The sequence below is a fragment of the Palaemon carinicauda genome, chromosome 18 (assembly GCF_036898095.1).
Source record: "Palaemon carinicauda isolate YSFRI2023 chromosome 18, ASM3689809v2, whole genome shotgun sequence".
Classification (NCBI taxonomy): Eukaryota; Metazoa; Arthropoda; class Malacostraca; order Decapoda; family Palaemonidae; genus Palaemon; species Palaemon carinicauda.
Window position 1 is genome coordinate 14,950,143 of NC_090742.1, and position 27,952 is coordinate 14,978,094.

The 27,952-nt window shown below is 42.6% G+C and overlaps 1 long non-coding RNA gene across 1 annotated transcript in view; it reads right to left on the reverse strand.

Moving 5' to 3' along the window:
- Positions 1 to 908: 908 nt before the first annotated feature.
- Positions 909 to 27,952, reverse strand: part of LOC137656979 (uncharacterized) — a 41,022-nt gene continuing 13,978 nt past the window's right edge. Inside the window, exons 3-5 of the long non-coding RNA XR_011047075.1 lie at positions 18,771 to 18,958; positions 2,364 to 2,486; positions 909 to 1,156 (exon numbers count right to left, since the gene is read on the reverse strand). This is a non-coding gene — a long non-coding RNA (uncharacterized lncRNA). The remainder of the gene's footprint in view (positions 1,157 to 2,363; positions 2,487 to 18,770; positions 18,959 to 27,952) is intronic.

Sequence of the window (27,952 nt, forward strand, 5' to 3'; positions counted from 1 at the left end):
TACCTGCATGAAGGAGGGCACTAAGGTCATTGGTAATGGAAGACTAATTGCACAGAAGTCCATAAACGAAGCTAAATGCAGTATATGAATTTAGGTTGGAGACCATTGAAGTCGGAGCTACTGGAAGATGAAGGCAATGTGGCCAAGATTGCAAAATAGAGAACATTGAAGTCAGAGCTTCAGCAAATATGAAGACAATGAAACCATGGGTGGTGATAAAGAATAAAGGATATAAAGTTAGAGCAAAGAAATCTTGGATGCACTTAGATGATGAGCAATGAAGTCTTGATAAAATAAAAACTTTAAATTTTGAGCAATTAAGTCTAATCAACAGCAATGAACATGAATGCCAGACAACTTGAATGATACTACAGTATAGCAAAAAGTAGTAGACAATGGTGACAGCAGCAACAACTGGAAGATGAGACCTCTTATTAGCAATGAACAAAACGGTACTAAGAAAAACATAATGATGGCAAAATAAATATGGAGGAAACAGTATGATAAAGAAAAGAAAATAGCCACAATGATAATGAAGGCAGTAAAGAGAAAACAGAAGACAGCGGTATATATATAACATCAGCAGAAAACACTAAAAATAGAAATGAGCAGCAATAAAATCTTGAGGACAAAACAACTTTATAATGGTAGTAGAACAAAGAGCAGATAATCAACAGAAAATATGAAGCCCAGCTGTAACAGAAGAAAGCAAAGGACTTCTAAACAGATAGCAGCTGTGAGAAAAACATTTGGTATAACAGTGTGAGAAAAACATTTGGTATAACAGTATTACATAAGACTGAGAAGAAGAACGAACGGATGTATGAAAAAGTTGCAGTAAGAGGCACCAAACATTGTAGATTGCCAGTAGATGAAGAAATTAGAAGTGACCAAGAAACAGATAAATTAAATAGTGGAACATTACATAGAGAATACAAAAACTAAGAACAAGACAGTTATTATAATGCTAATGGAAAAATAATGATTTTACTTAAAATACTTTAATATTATTTATACCTATACCCAATAAAAACCATGGTTAAACCATCAAATTTTCTTACAGCCATTCCATTCCTCTCTTTCAGCATGATGATGGCAATGGTTTCACACATCAGTTGATACTTGTCATCAATTTAATTTCTTGAATTCCCACAACCTGGAAAATTTGAGTAATGAACAAAATATATATACTGTATAAAACCTTAAGATGTCAAGATATTTTAATACCATTTACTTTATCTTGAAATGCTATTATGCTATTCATGATGTCTCAAGTCTTACTGTCTTACTTCTTGCATTCATTGGGAATTGAATAAAGCAGCTCAGATTTACACGTTTAACATATTTGCAGAATTTATGCAATAATGAAATTATAACTTATTTTCATCTTTTTTCTAATTGGGATTATATCACCCAGACTGCTTAACAAAATCCATAGTGAAAAGCATCAGGAATACGGACAGTAATAAAGTCGAGCTGCACCAAGATGTTGGACAATGAAGGCAGGAGCAACAGCTAGATGATGTATGGAAATGAAGCTACACATAGGGATGGAAATGAAGCTACACATAGGGAGAGAAATGAAGTCACTGGTAATGGATGATGTAGAACCATTAATTCTGAACTGATAAAGTCAGGGTCGCATCATGAGCAGTGAAATGTTGGGTAATAAAAGTCTGAGATGCACAAAGAAGGCGACAACAAAGTTAGAGCAATAAAAGTCAGGGATGCACAGAGAAGGCGACGACAAAGTCAGAACCGATGGAAGATGCTCCAAGAAAGTAAGATCAAAGCGGAAGGGGAAGGCAATGAGCAAAAAAAAAAAATGGAGCTTATAAAGGTAGAGTTGCAGAAAGCAGAAGCTAGAAGATGGGAGCTATCTATGAACTCGGTAATATGAAAAGCAAATAATAGAAGAAATGGAGGTGAAAACAATGTGAAGAAGGTTGCAACAGTAGGAAGAAAACTAATACCATCGAGAAAATGCCAGCATAAATTGAGCAAGTAGCAGGAATAAAGCAATGAATGCAGTAATAAGACTTATGTTAACACTTGACATCAGAAACTAATAAAAAACATTGGCACTCAACATAGAATATGAAGCAAACGAAAATGTAAAAACTTGGGGGTAAAATAAATATTAAATTATTAAATATAGCAAGTAATTCTACAGGTAAAATCAAAATGAGCTAATTAAAATAAAACAAGGTAAAATTAAAATGAGCTAATCAAAATGAAACAAGGTCAAATTAAAATGAGCTAATTAAAATAAAACAATGAGAAAAACTTTATATGACAAAAAAATATATTGTAATTACTTATATGAATACCTTTACCTAATAAAACAAATGCACTTAAATTACCTGGTAATTTTCTTACATCCGTTTCATTGCTTTCTTACTTGATTATTAAAGCTTCAAAATAAAATACTAAATCACCAGTATTTCCCTTCAGTATCCTTAACCAGTTTCTTCAATTCCCTCAATCTGAAAAAGTTAAGCAAAATAATGAAAACTTATGTAAATCTTCTTTACCCTCCACACTTCTTGCTATTTTAACACCATTTACTCTTCTTAAAACTATTAATTTCTTTGAAGTATTACTGTACTTCTTTGCAGTTACAGGTGATCATTTGAATAGAATATGCATTTGAACATCTGAGCTTCTTGGCTACATAATACATCAGGATAAGTAGCGTATGCTGGGCTGCATAAGATAAATCATTCCACAGATTTGCAGAACTTTTGCGATAATGAGAATTGATACAATATTAGGGGAATAATAATAATGAAAATAAAATAGCTACAGTCTCAAATTTCTTCACAATTGTCATTGTGGTTTACTATAACTTAAGAAGTTAAATACTAGTGCCAATCACTAACCTATATTATATAGAAATTAATTGTCAGCATGACCAGAAAGAAATTATGTATGTATAGCCAGCTACTTGCTAGAATCAGTAATAAGAAAAATCCCCTTAAGGTAAAAATCCCACTCTGGACCACCCGGTGTAACAATTATTACAGAAGTTCTCAACATTTATTGTTACATAGAAAATCCATAGTGTAAGAGAAGTCCTCAACATATATTGTTATATAGAAAGATAAATACATACTGGACAATAATAAACATACAAAATTCATAGAATAAAAGTTCTTAACATCTACTGTATTGTTATATAGAGAGATAGAAAATCCGGAGGAGTTATCAGGAATATGGAGGGTAATGAAATCAGAGCTGCACTATGATGGTGGACAAAGTCAGAACTATAAGATACTGTATAGGGAAATGAAACCACAGATGCACAAAGCAAGAGGGGTAATTAAGTCAGCTACACAAATATGGAGAACAATGAAGTAAAATTGCATATAGATGGAGGGGAAAAAATGTTATTGCTGCACACAAGATATAAGGAAATGAAATCAGAACTTCCAGATGGTGGAGACCAAAAAATACTGAGCTAATAAGATGAAGGGCAATGTATTTAGGATTGCAAAAAGATGTAGGGAAGACAGGGCAGCATGAAAACGTAGAGAGCAACTAAGTCACAGCAGCATGGAGATGGAGAACAATTAAACTCTCGTTGAACAAAGATTGAGAGCAATGAATTCAAAGGTCAGGAACTTCATAATGATGGATGGAAATGAAGGAAGATTTACACAGATGGAGAGCAACGAAGTTAAAGGGTACAGGAAGATGGAGGGAAACGATATCAACGGTTACAATATCATTTAGGACAATGAAGTTCGTTACCTAATGACTGAGAGCAATGGAGTCAAACCTAAATGGAGACGCAGGATAAGGGGTACAGGATTATGGAAGGCAATGACATCAAGGGTTACAGGATCATTTAGTAAAATGAATCATTCAGTAAAATTAAGTCAAAGCTACCAGATGATGGAGAGCAATAAAGTCAAACCTAAATGAAGATGGGGGGTAATGAAATAAAATCAGCATGAAAATGGAAGGAAATGAAGATAAAGACACACAGCTGGAGGGGAATGAAGTCTAGGGTAATAGAAGATGGAAGACAAAGTCGTCAAGAATGATAGAAGATGGAGGGCAATGAAGTCAGCGCTGTATAAAGATGAAAGGCAACGAAGTCAAGAGGTATAGGAAAATGTAGGGTGATGAAGAAGAGCTGTTAGAGGTAGGGCCATATAAGTCAGAGCTGCTGGAAGATGGTGGCCAATTAAGTCTGGGCTGTTGGAAGATTGAGGAAAATGAAGTCATAGCTGCAGGAAGATTGAGGATAATGAGTTAACTGCTGCAGGAAGATAATGAGCAATGAAGTTAGATCTGCATGAAGATGGACAGCAATGAACACAGATGCCACACTACTTGAATGATTACAGTATTATTGTTATTATTATTATTATTACTAGCCAAGCTACAACCCTAGTTGGAAAAGCAAGATGCTATAAGCCCAAGGGCTCCAATAGGGAAAAATAGCCCAGCGAGGAAAGGAAATAGGGAAATAAATAAATGATAAGAACAAAACAATAAATCACTAAAAACTGTAACAACGTCAAAATAGATGTCATACATAAACTATTAACTATGTCAAAAGCAGATATGTCACATATAAACTATAAAAAGACTCATGTCAGCCTGGTCAACATAAAAATATTAAAAATAAATCAACAATGGCGGCAGTCCCAAAACACAGAACAGAAGACAACAATATAAGTACGGTAATAGAAAAATCTAGAAGACAAGACCTGTCTGTCTATAGTAATGAACAAGTACAATAGTATGAAAGGAATAGAAATGATAGAAGAAATGGCAGGTGGAAACAATTAATAAGATTGTAGCAATAGGAAGAAAACAGTATCTAAAGCATAAAGAAACTGCCAGCAGAAGTTCAGTAAGTCGCAAGAATAAGGCAATGAGGAGACAGCAGCACATAACATTAGTAGAACAATATTATTTCTGGGGCGACCTGTGACGGCCGGTGAAAAGGGTCCTTCTTTACACTTTTCTAATATAAATCTTCCAAATATACTAGAGAAAGATAAAAGCATGGAATGCAGAGGTTACTACCCTCGCGCGATCACCTTGTGGGTGTCGTGTATACAACAGGGGCGTGTGAAAACCACTATTCACAGGCTGTCTTCCATTTAGATAATCCCTTCATCAAAGGGGAGGACCGTGACAGGCCCTAGAGAACACAGTTGGACTACCCCACCGACACCTACTACGCGCGCCCTCCAGGTCATCCTTCTGTTTTGGACTTCCCGCTAAGTCGTTAATTGTTTTGTTCGGTGTTTTTCGCAAGTGATTGTCGTTAATTCAACATGACTGACGCTGCTACTTCACCTTTACCAATGTTAAGTACCATAGTTTGTTTTGACAGTTTATTTCAGTACCGGGCATTTGTTCTTTTTCCAGAATTGTGGATTTTAGTTTGGGAAGCGGTTGGCCTGCCTCGGTATCGGCAGCCATTTTGGTTTTGTTCGCTTCGGTAGTTTTTCAAGTTAATATTGCCCATCTGGTACTCTGTCATCTAGGTTATATCACTTACGTTTTATGACCAATATTATTATCATTATTTTCTATTGGTTTTTACTATGGTATTATTTGCTAGAAAGTCCAATTTGGACCTACGAAGAATATCGATCTAGTCTTTGTTATAGTTATGTACACGCCTCAGGAAGGTGCTCGTTTTAGACTATATCTTTATGTTTATTTGTTACGTTGTCGTTATTCTTCGTTCTTGGTTATTACAATTTTATCATTATTCTTATCATATTATTGTGTGATTTTGGTTCTTTATCATGTAACCTTGAGAGCGTGAGCATAGAGTGCTCGTTTTCTGTTACTACAGTTACGAGTTACCCCTTCTCTCGTTTTCTTTATTAAGCTTGAGTAGGGGAGGTGGATTTCCCGTTTTCCGTTTCATACGATCACGAGTTATTCCTGCCTCCTCTTATTCTCCAGGTTGATGATATTACGTTTAATGATATTCACGTTTTATTGATGTGGTTACTGTTAATATAGCTAGCACTATTAATAGGCTCCGTTAGTGTATGATTTATTATTTGGGATCGCTTTATGCCGACACCCTTAGCGCCGCCTTGAGTTATACTCCGCTATAATGGATACTCATTGGGTGAGAACTAGTCAGATATTTGGAGTGCAACGGTCAAATCCGGCACTCAGACTCCGGCTGTGGCCTTTTGCACACGAAACTTTGTCATGATTGATCACAATTACATTATTACGATCCTTTTTTCATCGAATCTCCGGCTTCACTGGAGATAACACAAACGTTCAGCATTGAGGTTAATATTATCGTACCGCTGAGGTTCACGATTTCACGATGACGGACCTTTGTCACCGGATCTCCGGTACAGAGATCAATCAGACGATCAGAACCGGAGTTAACAATTTTTTACCGATGAGGTTTATAGTTACATGTTACGTGGTTACGGGTTGTTAATATTAATTTGTTAGCTAATATATAACTCACACATAATTAAATTTTTTTGTTTCTGTTGATTCATTTGTCACTGACCAGAGTCTCAAGGAACATCCAGACTTATGTCTTCTTTCTTATACAGAAAGTCTGCTGCGCTGCCAAGGGCTGCTCCGCTGCCTTTACTGATCCCCTGGGCCATGATCTATGCCGGTCCCTTGCACATTGCGCCATATCCTTCTCTCGGGAACCGGGACAAGCCCCCTACATGGTATGGTTCCCGGAGTCATGCACGCTCTGCAATGAGCTGTCATCCCTACTCCTGAGCGAAGATGTAAGTTGATTCTAGTTTGTTCCTGTTAATATCCTTTGCGATGAATTAATTGGTCTTTATATATTTACATCGATTATTGCTTCATCACTAATCCCCTCACCTCTTTCAGGCTGATGATGAATCTCTCCGGGAGGCAAGAGCTACTCTCCGTCCGTAGGTGTCAGGTTTTGGGAGGAATGCGCCGTCTGGCGCACCCTATCTCCTTGATGGAGACATGGCTTCTCGCCTATTCCCGGGCTCTACTACTGCAGCAGTTCCACCGGAGACAGCGACCCCATTAATCGAGGCGGTTAGAGCAACCATTCTAATGGAGGAAGAGGTTTTATTGACGGAGGACGCGTCCTTTCTAGATCTGGACGACAAACCCATGGATGAGCAGGTAGGTGGTGACGAGTTGGTGGACCCCCTTTCATCCCTCACTCCTTCCTCTACTGCTCCCTTTCACGGTTTCTCCTCGAGATCCCTCCGTTCCTGTACGACCCAAGGTGAAGCCACTACGTACCTTTAAGCCTTCAGATTTGCCATTATCAGTGTCACCGGCCTGGGGACCCTCAAAGGATCCTGATGTTCATATTACTTTACCTAAAACCGTGACTACTAAAAAGACGAAGTCCGCTAAGTCCAGGGCTTTGTCAGCGGATTGGGCTCAGGAGCCCGCCTTATCCGCCACCATGGTCAGGGATATTGTGAAAGAGCAGATACAACAGCATCTACAACAACATTCTAGGACAAACCAAGGAGCTATGACGGAGCTCAAAGATATGGTGGCGAATCTGATCCGTTCAGGAACTCAGATGCCTCCTCATTCAGCCCCAGACGTATCGAAGTTACCCCCCTTCGATAAAAACAACCCTTGGAGGTTTGCCTTACATGCTCCATATATAGATGGTGCCATAACTCTAGAGGGCATAGGTACCCGCCCTCTAGAGGACCTAGAATTTTACCCTCCAGGACTAGAATTCCCATTCAACGGCATCATCCGATTGAAAGAACATGCCTTGGTTAGGTTAGACAAGGTACCGAAGGAAACGGTAATATTTCCTACAGAGCAGGCCCAAGCTCTTTGGGCCAGGACGTTGTTGGACTGGGGGTGCACTAATTCCAAGCTCACCCTACACAAAGGAGCCTACACCATATTTACAGCTTCTCCCGTTATTACCTTGCCTATTACAGATAAAGTGGCAGGTCTTACTTTTCAAGCTATCAAAGGTGGTTCTGCCATGCCGGCTCTTAAAGAGACGGACCCCACCTCCATGCTCATCCCGAGTACCGTTACTATCTGGGATGATGCCCCCTCTACTTTCAAAGTAGGGAAGTTAGACCCAGACTGCGCCTCTAATCTGTTTTCCAAGAAGCTTCCCAAATTACCGGAAATCTTCACAAGACTGAGTTTGAGGCACGGAATAGGTTAGCTAGGTCTCTCCACTCCATTACCTCCATGGGGTCTCTAGCCTCGCTTTATCCGACTGAGACCTTGTTCCGGGTATTCACAAAGAACTTGTCTCTGTCCTTCCAAATCAACCTACAAGAGTTTTGTTCGGCTCGGGTTAGTTGCAGGAAACACGTTCTATCTGAGGCCTCGATCAGGCATGAACCGAACAGACCGATAGCTTCCCCCTGCTGGGATAAAAACCTTTTTCCTCAGGAGGAGGTGAACAAGGTTCTACAAGACGCTGCGAGAGCAAACCAAAATTTGCATGCGAGGTGGGGCCTCACTGCCAAAAGGAAGGTTGAAGCTCAAAAGCAAACCTTCTTCAGGAAGAAACAGAGATTTGCCCCTTACAAGATGAGCCGAGGTCACTACCATCAATCGTCTGTTACCCACTCGTCATCACAGTCTCCCGCTGCTTCGTTGACTCTACAACCGAATCACCCTCAACAAGGTGGTCTACCTCACTGCTCCCCCAGGTACCCAACCCAACCCCGTTTGGATGCCCTCACCCGCATACAACCCTAGCTACGAACCCTCAGGTCCCTTTCGTGAACACCAAAGAGGTAGCTACAGGGGTAGAGGACATTTCCGTCAACGAGGCAGACCTAGGACAAGGGGTGCTCGAGGAGGGAAAGGACCTAGATTCACTCCCTCGCAATGATATAGTCCCGGTAGGGGGGAGACTTTACCACTTTCGAGACCATTGGACCTTCAGTCCGTGGGCTCACAGCATAGTCTCCAAAGGTTTGGGGTGGAAATGGTCACAAGGTTCTCCTCCTCCACCGGTGGCCTTCTTCCAGAAACCCACTACCATACTGAGAGAGTACACCACAGAGTTACTAAAGAAAAAAGCAATCGGTTCCTCTTCAATTCCCACCTCCACAAGTGACAATTCATACAGACGCGTCTCTGAGTGCATGGGCGGGTTACTACGAACATCAGATGTTTCAGGGCTCTTGGTCACCCGCCATGAAACAGTCCCATATCAATGTTCTCGAAGCCATGGCAGTGTTCTGGACCCTGAAGAGATTCTCTCCTCCGAGGTCGACCCACATCAGAGTAGTGTCACACAGCACAGCCGTAGTACACTGCATCAACAGAGGAGGATCCAAGTCACCCAACCTGAATCAGATCCTGGTCACTATCTTCGCCTTGGCAACAGAAAAAAACTGGTTCCTGTCAGCAACTCACCTAGCGGGAGTCCAGAATGTGATAGACTCACTATCCAGGACGAAACCACTGGAATCAGAATGGTCTCTGGACATAATTTCATTCCGGTGGATACTCAAACTGGTTCCGGGCCTCCAAGTAGATCTATTCGCAACTCAGATGAATCACAAACTTCCGTGTAATGTGACACCAAACATGGACCCTCAGGCTTATGCCATAGACGCATTAACCCTGGATTGGAACCATTGGAGGAAGATTTACCTATTTCCACCAGTGAATCTTCTAATGAAAGTATTGCACAAACTATGCTCCTTCCGGGGGGCAGTGGCTTTAGTAGCACCTCACTGGCCAAAGAGCAGTTGGTTTCCTCTCCTCCTCGAGTTGAAACTCCAACCCTTTCGGATTCCATTCCCCAAACTGACCCAAGTAATCCAAACACAGACTCTCAGATTCCTCAAGGATAGCCAAAACCCTAACTTTGTGGATTTCATGAAGTTTGCAGCTCGTAAAGATGCAAACATTGATCCGGAAAACATTCTCTTCATCGAAGCGGACAAAAGGGACTCGACAATTCGTCAATATGATTCGGCTGTTAAGAAATTAGCAGATTTCCTAATGAATTCAGACCATACTCGTATGACTCCGAATTTAGCCATCTCGTTTTTTAGGTTCCTATTTGACAAGGGCCTGGCAGCTAGCACTATAACACCATCAAGTCAGCTTTGAAGAAGATCTTCCTTGTTGGGTTTAACATTAACCTGGCAGATTCCTATTTCTCATCTATTCCAAAAGCGTGTGCTAGGCTTCGACCTTAGGATCGGCCACAAAAAGTCTCTTGGTCTCTGAACGATGTCCTCAAACTTGCGTCAGACATGGACAATGAGACCTGCTCTTATATCACTCTGCTTAGGAAGACTATTTCTAACAGCTATGGCCTCAGGTGCTAGATTCTCAGAACTAGCAGCTCTCTCACATAACCCGGAAAACATAGATTTCCTCCCTTCAGGCGAAGTACTGCTTTCTCCAGACAGAGCTTTCCTAGCTAAAAATGAGGACCCGCAAAATAGGTGGTCCCCTCGGAAGATTATCTCTCTTCCCCAGGATCCTTCGCTATGTCCAGTCACTACTCTCAGGACCTTTTTAGCTAGATCTGCCACCCGCTCGTCTGGCCCCTTATTTATCAGGGAACAAGGGGGTACTATGACCATTCAAGGTATTAGACAACAAATCCTCTACTTCATTAAACATGCTAACCCAGAATCATTTCCCCATGCTCATGATATACGGTCAATAGCTACATCCATCAATTACTTCCAGAACATGGACTTTGATGACCTTAAAAAATATACGAGTTGGAAATCTCCTATGGTTTTCAAACGCCACTATCTAAAGAACTTACAGGCCCTTAAATACCCTACGGTTGCAGCGGGGAGTCTTATCTCTTCCCCTTAATCTCTGATTATTCCTTTATTCCATCTCTTCTCTCCTCCCTCCAACCCGCCACTCACACCACGTCGCCACTCTCCTGGGTGGTTCGTTAGCCCTAAGTTATTTACCATGTTTAATTCCTATGATTTAACTGTTATTGTATTTACCATTCCTTTAATGTTTAGATATGCTTAGGCATGTAAGATTGATACCTTTTGCGACTGGACACTCGGATGATTCCTTGTCTTCATACTTATTTTAGCCTTACGTCCCCTATGTCTTTTGGCTAGTTTGTAATTTTATGTTTACTTACAGTATTATATTATTGGCTTACATGGTGTTTGTATTCTCCTTATTATGTTATTATTGTATTGGGCTTGGAAGGCATTCTCTACTACATTTTCACCGGCTGTCACAGGTCGCCCCAGAAAAGGGATTTTGGGGAAGGAAAAATCTATTTCTGGGAAGAGACCTGTGAAGCCCGGTGAAACCCTTCCCAGTTGTTTTGTACGGACCCACCCCCTTTTTTCCTTGCCAAGCCATATGTGCTTGCAGAAGGATGACCTGGAGGGCGCGCGTAGTAGGTGTCGGTGGGGTAGTCCAACTGTGTTCTCTAGGGCCTGTCACGGCCCTCCCCTTTGATGAAGGGATTATCTAAATGGAAGACAGCCTGTGAATAGTGGTTTTCACACGCCCCTGTTGTATACACGACACCCACAAGGTGATCGCGCGAGGGTAGTAACCTCTGCATTCCATGCTTTTATCTTTCTCTAGTATATTTGGAAGATTTATATTAGAAAAGTGTAAAGAAGGACACTTTCACCGGGCGTCACAGGTCTCTTCCCAGAAATAGATTTTTCCTTCATCAAAATCCCTTATATAAATATGAAGCAACAGAAGAAAACTAAAACCTTGGGGGTAAAATGTTATTTTCCTTAGTAAAATAAATTTTTGAATATACTTACCCGATGATCATGTAGCTGTCAACTCTGTTGCCCGACAGAAAAATCTAAGGTCGGGATACGCCAGCGATCGCTATACAGGTGGGGGTGTACATCAACAGCGCCATCTGTCGAGCAGGTACTCAAGTACTTCTTGTCAACAAGAACTCAATTTTCTCCTCGGTCCACTGGTTCTCTATGGGGAGGAAGGGAGGGTCCTTAAATTCATGATCATCGGGTAAGTATATTCAAAAATTTATTTTACTAAGGAAAATAACATTTTTCAATATTAATCTTACCCGATGATCATGTAGCTGATTCACACCCAGGGGGGTGGGTGGAGACCAGCATACATGTTAACATTAGAAGCTAAGTATCCCGTATTTCATTTTAGCAGTTATTCAAAATAACAAACATAAAATAAATAAGTACCTGGTAAGGAAGTCGACTTGAACCATTACTCTGCCTTTTTAAGTACGTCTTCCTTACTGAGCCTAGCGATCCTCTTAGGATGCTGAGCGACTCCTAGGTGCTGAAGTATGAAGGGCTGCAACCCATACTAAAGGACCTCATCACAACCTCTAATCTAGGCGCTTCTCAAGAAAGAATTTGACCACCCGCCAAATCAACCAGGATGCGGAAGGCTTCTTAGCCTTCCGTACAACCCAAAAAAACAACAATAAAAAGCATTTCAAGAGAAAGATTAAAAAAGGTTATGGGATTATGGGAATGTAGTGGTTGAGCCCTCACCTACAACTGCACTCGCTGCTACGAATGGTCCCAGGGTGTAGCAGTTCTCGTAAAGAGACTGGACATCTTTGAGGTAAAATGATGCGAACACTGACTTGCTTCTCCAATAGGTTGCATCCATAACACTCTGCAGAGAACGGTTCTGTTTGAAGGCCACTGAAGTAGCGACAGCTCTAACTTCACGTGTCCTTACCTTCAGCAAAGCAAGGTCTTCTTCCTTCAGATGAGAATGGGCCTCTCTAATCAAAAGCCTGATGTAATAAGAAACTGCGTTCTTAGACATCGGTAAAGCAGGTTTCTTGATAGAACACCATAAAGCTTCTGATTGTCCTCGTAATGGCTTTGTACGTCTTAAATAGTACTTAAGAGCTCTTACTGGGCAAAGTACTCTCTCTAGTTCGTTCCCAACCAAGTTGGACAGGCTTGGGATCTCGAACGACTTGGGCCAAGGACGAGAAGGAAGCTCGTTTTTAGCTAAAAAACCAAGCTGCAAGGAACACGTAGCCGTTTCAGATGTAAAACCTATGTTCCTGCTGAAGGCGTGAATCTCACTGACTCTTTTAGCTGTTGCTAAGCAAACTAGGAAAAGAGTCTTCAATGTGAGATCCTTAAAAGAGGCTGATTGAAGCGGTTCGAACCTTGCTGACATCAGGAACCTTAAAACCACGTCTAGGTTCCAGCCTGGTGTGGCCAACCGACGCTCCTTTGAGGTCTCAAAAGACCTAAGGAGGTCCTGTAGATCTTTGTTGGTGGAAAGATCTAAGCCTCTGTGGCGGAAGACCGCTGCCAACATGCTTCTGTAACCTTTGATCGTAGGAGCTGATAGGGATCTTACATTCCTTAGATGTAAAAGGAAGTCAGCTATCTGCGTTACAGAGGTACTGGTTGAGGAAACTGCATTCGCCTTGCACCAGCTTCGGAAGACTTCCCATTTTGACTGGTAGACCTTGAGAGTGGATGTCCTCCTTGCTCTGGCAATCGCTCTGGCTGCCTCCTTCGAAAAGCCTCTAGCTCTTGAGAGTCTTTCGATAGTCTGAAGGCAGTCAGACGAAGAGCGTGGAGGCTTGGGTGTACCTTCTTTACGTGCGGCTGACGCAGAAGGTCCACTCTTAGAGGAAGAGTCCTGGGAACGTCCACTAGCCATTGCAGTACCTCGGTGAACCATTCTCTCGCGGGCCAGAGGGGAGCAACCAACGTCAACCGTGTCCCTTCGTGAGAGGCGAACTTCTGTAGTACCCTGTTGACAATCTTTAACGGAGGGAACGCATACAGGTCTAGATGGGACCAATCCAGAAGAAAGGCATCCACGTGAACTGCTGCTGGGTCTGGAATCGGTGAACAATACATCGGGAGCCTCTTGGTCATCGAGGTAGCGAATAGATCTATGGTGGGCTGGCCCCACAGGGCCCATAGTCTGCTGCAAACATTCTTGTGAAGGATCCACTCTGTGGGGATGACTTGACCCTTCCGGCTGAGGCGATCTGCCATGACATTCATGTCGCCCTGAATGAACCTCGTTACCAGCGAAATCTTTTGATCTTTTGACCAAGTGAGGAGGTCCCTTGCGATCTCGAACAACTTCCTCGAATGAGTCCCTCCTTGCTTGGAGATGTACGCCAAGGCTGTGGTGTTGTCGGAGTTCACCTCCACCACCTTGCTTAGATGGAGGGACTTAAGTTTATCAAGGCCAGATGAACTGGCAGTTGATGTGAAGTGTTCTTTGCTCCTGATTCCACGTGCCCGAGCATTCCTGTCCGTCCAGTGTCGCACCCCAGCCCGTGTCCGATGCGTCCGAGAAGAGACGGTGGTTGGGGGTCTGAACAGCCAATGGAAGACCTTCCTTGAGAAGAATGCTGTTCTTCCACCACGTCAGTGAAGACCTCATCTCTTCGGAAATGGGCACTGAGACCGCTTCTAGCGTCAGGTCCCTTCTCCAGTGAGCAGCTAGATGAAACTGAAGGGGGCGGAGGTGGAGTCTGCCTAACTCGATGTACTGGGCCAGCGATGAAAGTGTCCCTGTTAGACTCATCCACTGCCTGACTGAACATCGGTTCCTTCTCAGCATGCTCTGGATGCATTCTAGGGCTTGACTGATCCTGGGGGCCGACGGAAAAGCCCGAAAAGCTCGACTCTGAATCTCCATACCTAGATAGACAATGGTTTGAGATGGGACGAGCTGGGACTTCTCTATATTGACCAGGAGACCCAATTCCTTGGTCAGATCCATAGTCCATCTGATATTCTCCAGACAGCGACGACTTGACGAAGCTCTTAAAAGCCAGTCGTCCAAATAGAGGGAGGCTCTGATGTCTGCCAAGTGAAGGAATTTGGCAACATTCCTCATCAGTTTCGTAAACACAAGAGGTGCCGTGCTTAGGCCAAAGCACAGGGCTTGGAACTGGTACACGACCTTTCCAAAGACGAACCTTAGGAAAGGTTGGGAGTCTGGATGGACGGGAACATGAAAGTACGCGTCTTTCAGATCCAACGAGACCATCCAGTCTTCCTTCCTGACCGCTGCTAGGACCGACTTCGTAGTCTCCATTGTGAACGTCTGCTTGGTGACAAAAGCGTTGAGAGCACTGACGTCCAGCACCAGTCTCCAACCTCCTGTCTTCTTCGCTACCAGGAAGAGACGGTTGTAGAAGCCCGGGGATTGATGGTCCCGGACTATGACTACCGCTCCCTTTTGTAGCAAGAGCGACACCTCTTGTTGCAACGCTAGCCTCTTGTCCTTCTCCTTGTAGTTGGGAGAGAGGTTGATGGGAGAAGTTGCTAGAGGGGGACTGCGGCAGAACGGAATCCTGTACCCCTCCCTTAGCAACTTCACAGACTGAGCGTCTGCACCTCTGTTCTCCCAAGCCTGCCAGAAGTTCTTGAGCCTGGCTCCCACTGCTGTCTGGAGAGGTAGGCAGTCAGATTCTGCCTTTTGAGGACTTGGAACCCTTCTTCGATTTGCCACGATGACTGTCGGCACGGGTACCTCCTCTGCTGGAGGTTCTGCCACGAAAGGGCGGGATGAACCTAGACGCTGGTGTGTCCATCCTAGGTCTAGGCACGGAAGGTAAAGCTTTGGCCTTACGTGCGGAGGACGCCACCAGGTCATGGGTGTCCTTCTGGATCAACGAGGCAGCCATCCCCTTGACCAGCTCTTCCGGAAAGAGACACTTGGAAAGCGGAGCAAACAACAACTCCGACTTCTGGCATGGAGTGATCCCAGCAGACAAGAAGGAGCAAAGATGGTCTCTCTTCTTAAGCACTCCCGACACGTACGAAGCCGCAAGCTCACCAGACCCATCCCGAATGGCCTTGTCCATGCTAGACATGATAAGCATGGCAGAGTCCTTATCAGAAGGGGAAGTCTTTCTGCTTAAAGCTCCCAAACACCAATCGAGGAAGTTGAAGATCTCAAAAGCACGAAAAACTCCCTTCAACAGATGATCCATGTCAGAAAAGGACCAGCAAATCTTAGATCGTCTCATAGCCAGCCTGCGGGGAGAGTCAACCAGACTTGAGAAGTCGCCCTGGGCAGAGGCAGGAACTCCCAAGCCGGGTTCCTCTCCCGTGGCATACCAGACGCTAGATTTGGAAGCAAGCTTGGTAGGCGGAAAGATGAAAGCAGTCTTTCCTAGCTGCTTCTTGGACTGCAACCACTCTCCCATAACCCTCAAAGCTCTCTTGGATGAGCGTGCGAGAACGAGTTTGGTGAAGGCAGGAGCTGCTGACTGCATGCCTAACGCAAACTCGGAGGGCGGAGAGCGAGGGGTTGCAGACACAAACTGTTCCGGATACAAGTCCCTGAACAGGGCAAGGACTTTCCTAAAGTCTAAGGAGGGAGGCGTAGACTTGGGTTCTTCTAAGTCGGAGTGCGGATCGTCCAAATGCGCAGCTTCATCGTCATCAGATACTCCATCATCCGAAAGCTGAGGAGGAAGTGGCAAAGGTGGAGCAGAAAGCTGAACGGCTGAATCCGGCAGCACGGGTGCATGCGTAGCTGCTGCGGATCCAACATCATGCCGCTGCTGGTCAGTCTGCGAGCTGGCAACAACAAAAGCGGAGTGCTGGTGCGTGGGAGGGACTGCCGTGGGTTGCGGAGCATGCCGCATTGCGTCAAAACACGGCAGCTCGACAGCACCTTCCCACTGCTGATGCGGAAGCTCACGCATGTCAACGGAGGGTGCAGCATGAACATGCGTCTGGCAGGGTCGACTGCGCATCGGTGGTGGAGCTCTCACAGGTGGAGTGTGGGAGCAGGCAGCCGCAGTATCTGCTGAGCGCACAACCGTGGCAGGTTGTAGGTTAACAGGTGCAGTGTCAACCTTCTCAGCACGATACTCCTGCATGAAGGAAGCAAGCTGAGACTGCATAGTCTGCAGCATGGACCACTTAGGGTCTACCGTGGTTGGTGCGGCAACAGACTGAGTAGTTGCCTGCTGCGGAACCACTCTACCTCTCTTGGGAGGTGTGCAGTCTTCGGAAGACTGCGGCGAGTCCGAACTGACCCAGTGGCTACACCTGGGCCGTTGGACTCGCTCGGAAGGGACCTTACGCTTGAGAGGTCGTGAGACCTTGGTCCAACGTTTCTTCCTCGAAACTTCTTCCACAGACGAGGAATAATAGGGCTCATTCGTCTGTTTGTGGATGGGACGATCTCTGACAGATACGTCCGCAACCACTGAGGGTACATCCGTACGCTGATCAAGGCCTGTCGAACCCTTTGGTCCTTCGACATTGCTTCTCCCCTGGGCTTGGGAGCTTGCAAGAGGTCCCGGACTGGGAGGACGACTGGCACGTACAGGAGTACCCTCATGCGCAACACTGACACTGACACTTTTCACTTCACTTGCACTCACTACACTTCCCACTGCACTTCGCGCTTTCAACTCTTTGACATCGGCCAAAAGTTGATTACGGTCATTAGCTAATGACTCCACTCTGTCACCAAGAGCCTGAATGGCACGCATCATGTCCGCCATGGAGGGTTGAGCACTAGTAGCAGGGTCGGGAGTCACCACTACAGGGGAAGGAGTAGGTTGAGGGGCATGGGGAGAGGAAAAATCAAAAGAGCGAGAAGAACTCCTCCTGATCCTATCCTTCTCTAGCCTACGTGCATTCTTTAGGAATTCGTTAAAATCGAATTCCGAAAGCCCAGCGCATTCCTCACATCGATCTTCTAATTGACAGGATTTACCCCTACAATTGGAACAAACGGTGTGAGGATCTATGGAGGCCTTCGGAAGACGCCTAGAACAAGCCCTAACACTACACTGCCTGTACTTAGGGACTTGAGAATGGTCAGACATCTTGAATTCCAGAAATAGTCAAGGGGGAAATCCAAAAACTAGCAAAGTTCATTAACAATTAATCCAAATCTAATCAAAAAGCTTGATAAGCTAATGATAAAGGTTCCTGAATAGCGAAGGCTAAAATCTAGAGCGAATACATCACCAAAATCGTGAAAAACAACTCCAGAAACAACAGCGTATCCAAGTAGGTCTTGCCGGTGGCACGAGAGGAAAAATTGAGTTCTTGTTGACAAGAAGTACTTGAGTACCTGCTCGACAGATGGCGCTGTTGATGTACACCCCCACCTGTATAGCGATCGCTGGCGTATCCCGACCTTAGATTTTTCTGTCGGGCAACAGAGTTGACAGCTACATGATCTTGGGTAAGATTAATATTGAAAAATATAAATTGAATATAGCATCTAACTGTAAAATTAAGAGCTAGAAAAAAAAATTAAAATAAATAAATAAATCAATTAATTAAAGATATAGAAAACGTTACTGTCAGCTGCAACAGAAGTAAATAAGTGGCTTCTAAACAGAAAGCAGCTGTGAGAAAAATGATAGTTGGAATCTAAAGATTACAAATATGACTGACAAGAAGAAAGAAACATGATAATAAAAGATCAATTTAATATAGTAGAAAATGTTATCACCACTAGTAGCAGGAGTAACATTATAACTGGTGCAGCAAGAAGAAGAATGCAGCATCTAAGATTGTAAAGCAAGTAGCAATGCCAGTAGCAGAATAAAGAATTTGAGCAAAGAAAGGTGACAAAAGTAGTTTCCAAGCCAGATTAGTTAAAAAGTGGAAAAATAAAATCAAAGTAAAGTAAATATTCAGTTAAAAGAAACTTACACAGTGAAACAACAGGATTGAGAATAACACTAAAAATAAATCAGTTGATATTATGGCTAATGAAAAGTTCATTTTGATTACTAATATGAATACCTTTACCTAATGTACCGAGTACTTCAACCTAATAAAAAGCGAATAGGGTTTAAGCCTTACCTGGTAATTTCCTTACACACATTCTACTCCTTCCTTACTGCATTATGAAGATGACAAGGTTTAATCCATTTATTTTCCACATCATAATATTTGATACTTTAACAGCTTTGTAACAAAATATCAATTCACTATTACTTCACAATGGACACTTAGTTATCCATAACCATAGTTTCTACAATTCCTTCAATCTGAAAAATTAAGCAAAATATTGAAATCTGTGACATGTTCTATACCTTTTTTCTACTTTAAAACCATTTGTTTCATCTTAAAATACTATTCATGTCTTTCAAGTATTAATTCCTTCCCGTTATTGGTCATTGGAATTGAATATGCATTTGGACACTTTAGTTTCTTAATTACCTAATATACTGTATCAGGAGAAGTACAGTAGTGTAAGCTGGGCTGCATAGGATAATCACTAAAATTTGCAGTCTATGCAATAATGAGAATTAATGTAATAATATTGCAAATAAAATAGCTATAGTCAATCTCACAATTTTTGTGTGTAGTTGTGGTTTACTGAAAAATGATATTTTGATTATAAAATAAATTTTTGAATATACTCACCCGGTGAATATATAGCTGCAACTCTGTTGCTCGACAGACAACTCTACGGAAAAACTCGCCAGCGATCGCTACACAGGTTGCGGGTGTGCCCAACAGCGCCATCTGTCGACCAGATACCCAGCTCTCATGTAAACAAAGACTCAATTTTCTCCTCGTCCCACTGTGTCTCTATTGGGGAGGAAGGGAGGGTCCTTTAATTTATATTCACCGGGTAAGTATATTAAAAAATTTATTTTATAATCAAAATATCATTCTTAAATATTTAACTTAGCCGGTGAATATATAGCTGATTCACACCCAGGATGGTGGGTAGAGACCAGTAATATATGTTTACACTTTTATGAGCTAAGAGTTTTTTATTTCATTTTAGAAGTTATCAAAATAACAAAAACAAAATAAATAGGTACCTGGTAAGGAAGTCGACTTGAACAATTACTCTGCCTTTTAAGTACGTCTTCCTTACGGAGCCTCGCGATCCTCTTAGGATGCTGATTGACCCCTAGGAGCTGAAGTATCAAGGGTTGCAACCCATACAACAGGACCTCATCAAACCCCTAATCTAGGCGCTCTCAAGAAATGACTTTGACCACCTGCCAAATCAACCAGGATGCGAAAGGCTTCTTAGCCTTCCGGACAACCCAAAAAACAACAATAAAAACATTTCAAGAGAAAGATTAAAAGGGTATGGAATTAGGGAATTGTAGTGGTTGAGCCCTCACCCACTACTGCACTCGCTGCTACGAATGGTCCCAGTGTGTAGCAGTCCTCGTAAAGAGACTGGACATCCTTTAGATAAAAAGACGCAAACACTGACTTGCTTCTCCAATAGGTTGCGTCCATTATACTTCGCAGAGATCTATTTTGCTTAAAGGCCACGGAAGTTGCGACAGCTCTAACTTCGTGCGTCCTCACCTTAAGCAATGCTTGGTCTTCCTCACTCAGATGTGAATGAGCTTCTCGTATTAACAGTCTGATAAAGTAGGATAAAGCATTCTTTGACATAGGCAAAGATGGTTTCTTAACTGAACACCATAAAGCTTCAGATTGGCCTCGTAAAGGTTTAGTGCGCTTTAAATAGAACTTAAGAGCTCTCACAGGGCATAAGACTCTTTCTAGTTCATTGCCTACAATCTTCGATAAGCTGGGAATATCGAACGATTTAGGCCAAGGTCGAGAAGGCAGCTCATTTTTGGCTAGAAAACCAAGTTGTAGCGAACATGTGGCTTTTTCTGACGAAAATCCGATGTTCTTGCTGAAGGCATGAATCTCACTGACTCTTTTAGCTGAGGCTAAGCATACCAGGAAAAGTGTCTTTAAAGTAAGATCTTTCAGGGAGGCTGATTGTAGCGGCTCAAACTTGTCTGACATGAGGAATCCTAGTACCACGTCTAAATTCCAACCAGGTGTAACCAAACGACGCTCCTTAGTGGTCTCAAAAGACTTAAGGAGGTCCTGAAGATCTTTATTGTTGGAAAGATCTAAGCCTCTATGCCGGAAGACCGATGCCAACATGCTTCTGTAGCCCTTGATAGTGGGAGCTGAAAGGGATCGTCCTTTTCTTAGGTATAAGAGAAAGTCAGCTATTTGAGCTACAGAGGTACTGGTCGAGTATACAGAGACTGACTTGCACCAGTCTCGGAAGACTTCCCACTTCGATTGGTAGACTCTAAGGGTGGATGCTCTCCTTGCTCTAGCAATCGCACTGGCTGCCTCCTTCGAAAAGCCTCTAGCTCTCGAGAGTCTTTCGATAGTCTGAAGGCAGTCAGACGAAGAGCGAGGAGGCTTTGGTGTACCTTCTTTACGTGTAGCTGACGTAGAAGGTCCACCCTTAGAGGAAGACTTCTGGGAACGTCTACTAGCCATCGAAGTACCTCGGTGAACCATTCTCTCGCGGGCCAGAGGGGAGCAACTAGCGTCAACCTTGTCCCTTCGTGAGAGGCAAACTTCTGCAGTACCTTGTTGACAATCTTGAACGGTGGGAATGCGTAGAGATCTAGATGTGACCAATCTAGGAGAAAGGCATCTATATGTATTGCTGCTGGGTCCGGGACTGGTGAGCAATAGATTGGGAGCCTCTTGGTCAGCGAGGTTGCAAAGAGATCTATGGTTGGTTGGCCCCAAGTGGCCCAAAGTCTCTTGCATACATCCTTGTGGAGGGTCCATTCTGTTGGAATTACTTGCCCTTTCCGACTGAGACAATCTGCCATGACATTCAAGTTGCCTTGGATGAACCTCGTTACTAGTGATATGTCTTGACCTTTTGACCAGATGAGCAGGTCCCTTGCGATCTCGTACAACGTCAGTGAGTGGGTCCCTCCTTGATTGGAGATGTACGCCAAGGCAGTGGTGTTGTCCGAGTTCACTTCCACCACTTTGCCTCGAAGGAGAGACCTGAAGCTTTTCAAGGCCAGATGTACTGCCAGCAGCTCCTTGCAGTTGATATGCATGATCCTCTGACTCGAGTTCCACAGTCCTGAACATTCCCGACCGTCTAATGTCGCGCCCCAGCCCACGTCCGATGCGTCCGAGAAGAGAACGTGGTTGGGAGTCTGAACAGCCAGGGGAAGACCCTCTCTTAGGTTGATACTGTCCTTCCACCAAGTCAGACAAGACTTCATCTTTTCGGAAATGGGGATCGAGACCGCTTCTAGCGTCTTGTCCTTTTTCCAGTGAAAAGCTAGATGGTATTGAAGCGGACGGAGGTGTAGTCTTCCTAATGACACAAATTATTCCAGGGATGATAGCGTCCCTACCAGACTCATCCACAGCCTGACTGAGCAGCGTTCCTTCTTCAGCATGTTCTGGATGCATAACTGGGCTTGACTTATTCTGGGGGCCGACGGAAAAGCCCGAAAAGCTAGACAGTGAATCTCCATCCCTAAATACACAATAGTTTGGGATGGGACCAGTTGTGACTTTTCCATATTGACAAGGAGACCCAATTCCTTGATCAGATCTAGAGTCCACTTTAGATCCTTCAGACAGCGACGACTGGAAGAGGCTCTGAGAAGCCAGTCGTCCAAATAAAGGGAGGCTCGGATGTCCGATAAATGGAGGAATTTGGCTACATTCCTCATCAGCCTCGTAAACACGAGAGGAGCTGTGCTTAGGCCAAAGCACAGGGCCCGAAACTGGTAGACCACCTTTTCGAAAACGAATCTCGAAACTAGAATATAGTACTTCACCAATTAGATGTGAAAAACTCCAGTTTAGCAACAGCGAGTAAAGTACGTCTTGTCGACACCTCGACAGAGAGAAAATAGAGTCTTTGTTTACATGAGAGCTGGGTATCTGGTCGACAGATGGCGCTGTTGGGCACACCCGCAACCTGTGTAGCGATCGCTGGCGAGTTTTTCCGTAGAGTTGTCTGTCGAGCAACTGAGTTGCAGCTATATATTCACCGGCTAAGTTAAATATTTAAAATTATAAGAAAATTAATACCATCCAGACAACTTTAATAAAAAATTAATATAATTTAATAATCTTACTTATTATTTACTTAAAATTTCTATCATCCAGTAAACTAAAATAAAATAACAGTGAAGCCCTAACATATTTATAAAATTTCTCCATTTAATTGAAAGAAATTTTATTTATTTTATTTAACAATTACCAAGAGAGAAAATTCATAGTGGAAGAAGTTATAAAAAAATATGGAGGGTAATGAAGTCAAGAGCTCTACTAATATTGAGGGTAGAACTGCACCGAGAGGATCAACAATGAAGTAAGGATGATAAGATGATGGGAAATATTAGATACGGTCATATGCTTCGTGAATTTTAGCCACAGGGCTATTAATACATACATACATATACCAAGGCACTTCCCCCAATTTTGGGGGGTAGCCGACATCAACAAATGAAACAAAAACAAAAAGGGGACCTCTACTCTTTACAAGATATTAATTGGCTAAGGCGAACACTACTACAAGTTACAGTTAATAGATAACTTATGAGCAGTACGTACAAAGTGAACAATGCAAATTAATAGCCCTATGGTAATGATTAAGGAAGCATGTGTGACAGTACCCAATATTTCCTTAAAGGTATTTGTACTTATCAAATGTGACAAACAAGAGCAACTTGTAAAATCAAGTACTTCTTTTTATTCATATAAACCTTTTGATAAGCTTTTACGTTTAAATTGATTAAAATATTCATGGTGGTTGTAAAGTTCATTTTATTGGTGGTGAGACCAACTGGCACATAGCTAGTGCATTTCACCAAACACTTCTTTGGTTCTTCAAACTATTAATGTTTCACTCTTTATGAAATGGTCATTACCCTTCAAATATTCATTAACTGATAATTCATAAGCTATGTCCCTAGAGTAGGCGTTGTGACAGCTACGTCAACTGGTAGTGGTAACGGAATGTCCTCTTCTGGGACAGAATTTCTGGTGCCTTGATAATGCCGGGGGCAAGATTCTGTTTGATAGTTGGGCTCAAAGAGAATTACTCCTGCCGAAGACCCGAATGTCAATGCTGTCTATTGCCTCATTGGCCATTTCTGACCAGGGGAGTTCCCGAACAAGCCTCAAACCTTGTGAGGATCCATACAGATGATCTATAGAACCCTTGAGCTAATTTACTGAAGCACTCATTGCCTCTTCTAAGACATGAACCTGTCTTATGAGAGCCTGCACCTTAAAGAAAGTGAATTCAGTCTCCGGATATTCTATCTTCACTGGGGGTGGACCTGGATCAGGTACCATAGGGTCAATAGTATCTATTGAATACTCACTCCTCAGTGGTGCAGAGTTACCTCGTTCTGCAGGATGTTCTTCGGCATTTCTGTCTGGTTCAAAATCTGTGCCTAGTTGGTAATCCAAAAAAATCAATGAGACTGGATTGTCCCTTACAGCCTTTGAGGTGCCCTTTGCTCCCCTTATCACCTCAACCAAAGAGGAATCTAATACCTGTCCTCTCTAGTCTTGAGGACAATTCATTTCCTTTAAAGGGGGAACTAGCTCATGGTGAACTTAACCTCATGTGTCAACTTCTTGGCTTGTGTGAGCTCTCCAGAGGAGGGGTGGACAAAGTGGACCTTATGTGTGCAATAGAGCTTGTGCTCAAAGTGATCAATTGTAAGTAAAATTTCACACTTCACCTTTTTCGTTGACCTGCGCTCTAGGAATCTTCTCCTGAGGATCACATGGCAAGAGGCAAGTGTGCTCAAACTAAAGAGTATTAAGTGCGACCCGAACAGCGAATAAATATTACATGTGAAAGGAAGACTTTCTCGATATGTAAACATCCGTTACCTAAAGGACATGCATGCGAGCAAACTGAGGAGTGCACACAGAGAGTCGAGCCATCTCTCAAGAGTATTTTTTAGCCAGAGATTGCTGGCAACAGTTAATTCCACTCTAGGAGAGTGTTTTCTAGCTAGAGAGAGTGTACGAACAGTAGCCTGCATGCGAAGGGCTGAACACATCACATGATGATGACGGCATGCATTAAGAAGGGCACGAATAATGGGAATCCTTCCTTGTAGAATGATCTTCCTAATCGGGTAGTTGAATCAGTAGAACTTCCAAAGTTCAAAGTTTCAGTAAATGTTTTATGTTGAACAGGCTGAGACAAGTCTTTTTATAGTTTATTTATGACAGATCGGTTTTGACGTTGTTACTGTTTTTAGAATGATTTATTGTTAATATGTTCTCATCATTTATTTTCTTATTTCCTTTCCTCACTGGGCTATTTTTCCCTGTTGGAGCTCTTGGGCTTGTAGCATCTTGCTTTTCCAACTAGGGTTGTAGCTTGGATAATAATAATAATAATAATAATAATAATAATAATAATAATAATAATAATAATAATATTAAAGTAACATACTGTATTTGCAACCTAGAATTCTTGGGCAGGACCACATACCAGCATGTGGTTTCTCCATTTTCACAGTTCCATTTAAACTTGCAAATAGAAAAAAGAAAAAGCATAAATATAGCTCAATTTGTTACACCAAAAGTGCATCTGTACTACTCAGCGGCTGAATCAAAGTGGCTACTCAGTAGGATGGTAGGAGGCGGGGCTTCCCCACCAGTAACTACAGACACCATTATAAATTTTATTAGCAATTTCAGGTACCAGCTTCATTGAAATCATACTCTTATTAAAGAAATCTAGTTTGAATTTGTGAAGAAACAAATCAGAAATATAGTTTGTTTGAATGCATCTGCAAATATTTTGCCCTTTAAAATAGGGATATGACTTCAGCAACGCTGGGAAGGTTATTTAATCGTTAAAAAGATAAGTGGTTCAAGTGGTAAGTCCCACCCACCTGCTTGTCCCAGCATACCTGTTTTTTTGTCTTTAGCTGCAATGAATACAGATGTACTATCATGATGCTTTTTCGGCTGTTGGATCTTTACTTATTTTACTATGTGGAGTGGCAAGTATTTTTTTAGTGCGCTCTCGCTTGTGATAATGGAACCGCATCCAAAAGTATGCAAGTGATAAAGGGAATTTTGTTCCTATGATAAAAATCTTATCCCAAAGTGTTATGCACCTGCTTTTGTGAGGGAATGACTGACTGTAAGCAACCATCATCTTCCCTTAGTCTTTTGTTCTCGCACCTCAGATCAGAAAGACTGTGAACTCCAAGTCTAACTTTGTGGTAGTTTTACTTCCTTAGGAGGGAGTTACTTACATTTGTTAAATGACCTGATCATTTTGGACATATGGGAACTCTTGTGGTAAATCCACAGCCCTCAACAGAATTACTTACATTTGTTAGATGACCTGATCATTTTGGACATATGGGAGCTCTTGTGGTAAATCCACAGCCCTCAACAGAATTATTTACATTTGTTAGATGACCTGATCATTTTGGACATATGGGAGCTCTTGTGGTAAATCCACAGCCCTCAACAGAAATACTTACATTTGTTAGATGACCTGATCATTTTGGACATATGGGAGCTCTTGTGGTAAATCCACAGCCCTCAACAGAATTACTCAAATCAGACAGCGTATTTCTCATCCCTGCATGCTTGATAATGAATATTATTCAACTGGCGGGCAAACCTGGCATCGACATTGTTCGCTAGGTGGTTACCTCTGTGTAGTGCAATGTCAATGAGTGTTCCCAGTGCAGCCCTTGTAACAAAATTCCAGTGAAGTGATTTGTGTTGCAGTAGAAGAAGCTCTTGTAGGTTCCTCCATTGAGGCAGGACAATCATTATTGGTTTCCCAAACTATGACTTCTCTGTGACAGCACGAAAAAAACGGTTGGCAAACAAGAGAGGAAGTTTATTTTCTCTATTCCTCCTCTACCAACCTCTTCACACTTCTCATTTCTCTTTGTAGGACATTTCCTCCATAAGGAGAAGCTGAATAAGACAATTACTCGAGAAGGATTTTCGTAAACGTTCCTCAGGACTTAAAGCAATAGCTATCCTCATTCTGCAAGGAGTAACAGTACTCATTAGCTAACGGGTACTTTTGGGGTCAGTCAAGCAGAGGGTGAGCCGGTGTTTCAGTTACCATGGTTACATCGAGGTACTATTCATGTTACTACCCAAATCATCGGTCCGTAAATTTGGGGTCAGTTAAGCACGAGACTGGGTGTAACAACCACTGGGGCTTCATCCTTAGCAGGTGAAAGTTACTACCCGGAATGATCTTCAGCACTGTTAGGTAGGTCAATAGGGTATTGTTCATGCTATAGTACCTCCTCATTCTGTTGCAGATTGTAGCCAACACCGAGCTGACTTTACGATTGGTACTTTCGGGATCAGTTAGCAACAGTAAGGAAGGCCTAACAGCTACTGATGTCCTCTCTTGAATCCCAACATTGTTTTTTCACCAAATGGTACCTTTGGGGTTGATCAGTGAGACAGTGACCACTATTTTTTAGACTCAAGTAGAGTTAAGATATGTTGGATAAATTGTAGATACAATGTCCAATTGTAACAACAAAGTAACTTTTCCTCAGCATGTTGCAGGGAAAAGTCAACCAAAGTAATTTATGAAGTACCTTCAACGAATTACATGCCAAATGATTTTAGTCAGAATAGAAAGTCTCTTGCTGGATAGATGTTGGAACGGTCTCTTTGGTGTGGTTGCATTTTTAATTTTGCTTTAAACCAAGACCTCTCTTGTAATGGCATTAATCTTTACTTTACATATTTCCTAAGCCCTCAATATCAATATTATAGAGAAAAGTGGATATATTAAAACCCAAGTGTAGAGCATTGGTGTAATTATTTAGAGGTAAGAAGCCAACTTAGATACTTAGGTCTGATAATTGTCTACTTGTGCTTACTTTCTAGTGACCATTTAGGGCACCAGACCTAACAGAACTTAGAAATTACATTCATCTAGATGGAAATACCTGGTATTCAATGTTACATATATAATAATCATCATCATCATCTCCTTTGCCTACTAACACAAAAGGCGTCTGTTAGATTTCACCAGTATTCTTCATCTTGAGCTTTTAAATCGATACTTCTCCATTCATCATCATCTACTTCATGCTTCATAGTCCTCAACCATGTAGGCCAATTCAAAATTTGCTGAACTAATCTCCCTTGGGGCGTGAAAAGAGCATGCCCAAATCATCTCTATCTAACCCTCACCATAATCTTATCCACATATGGCAATCACTTGA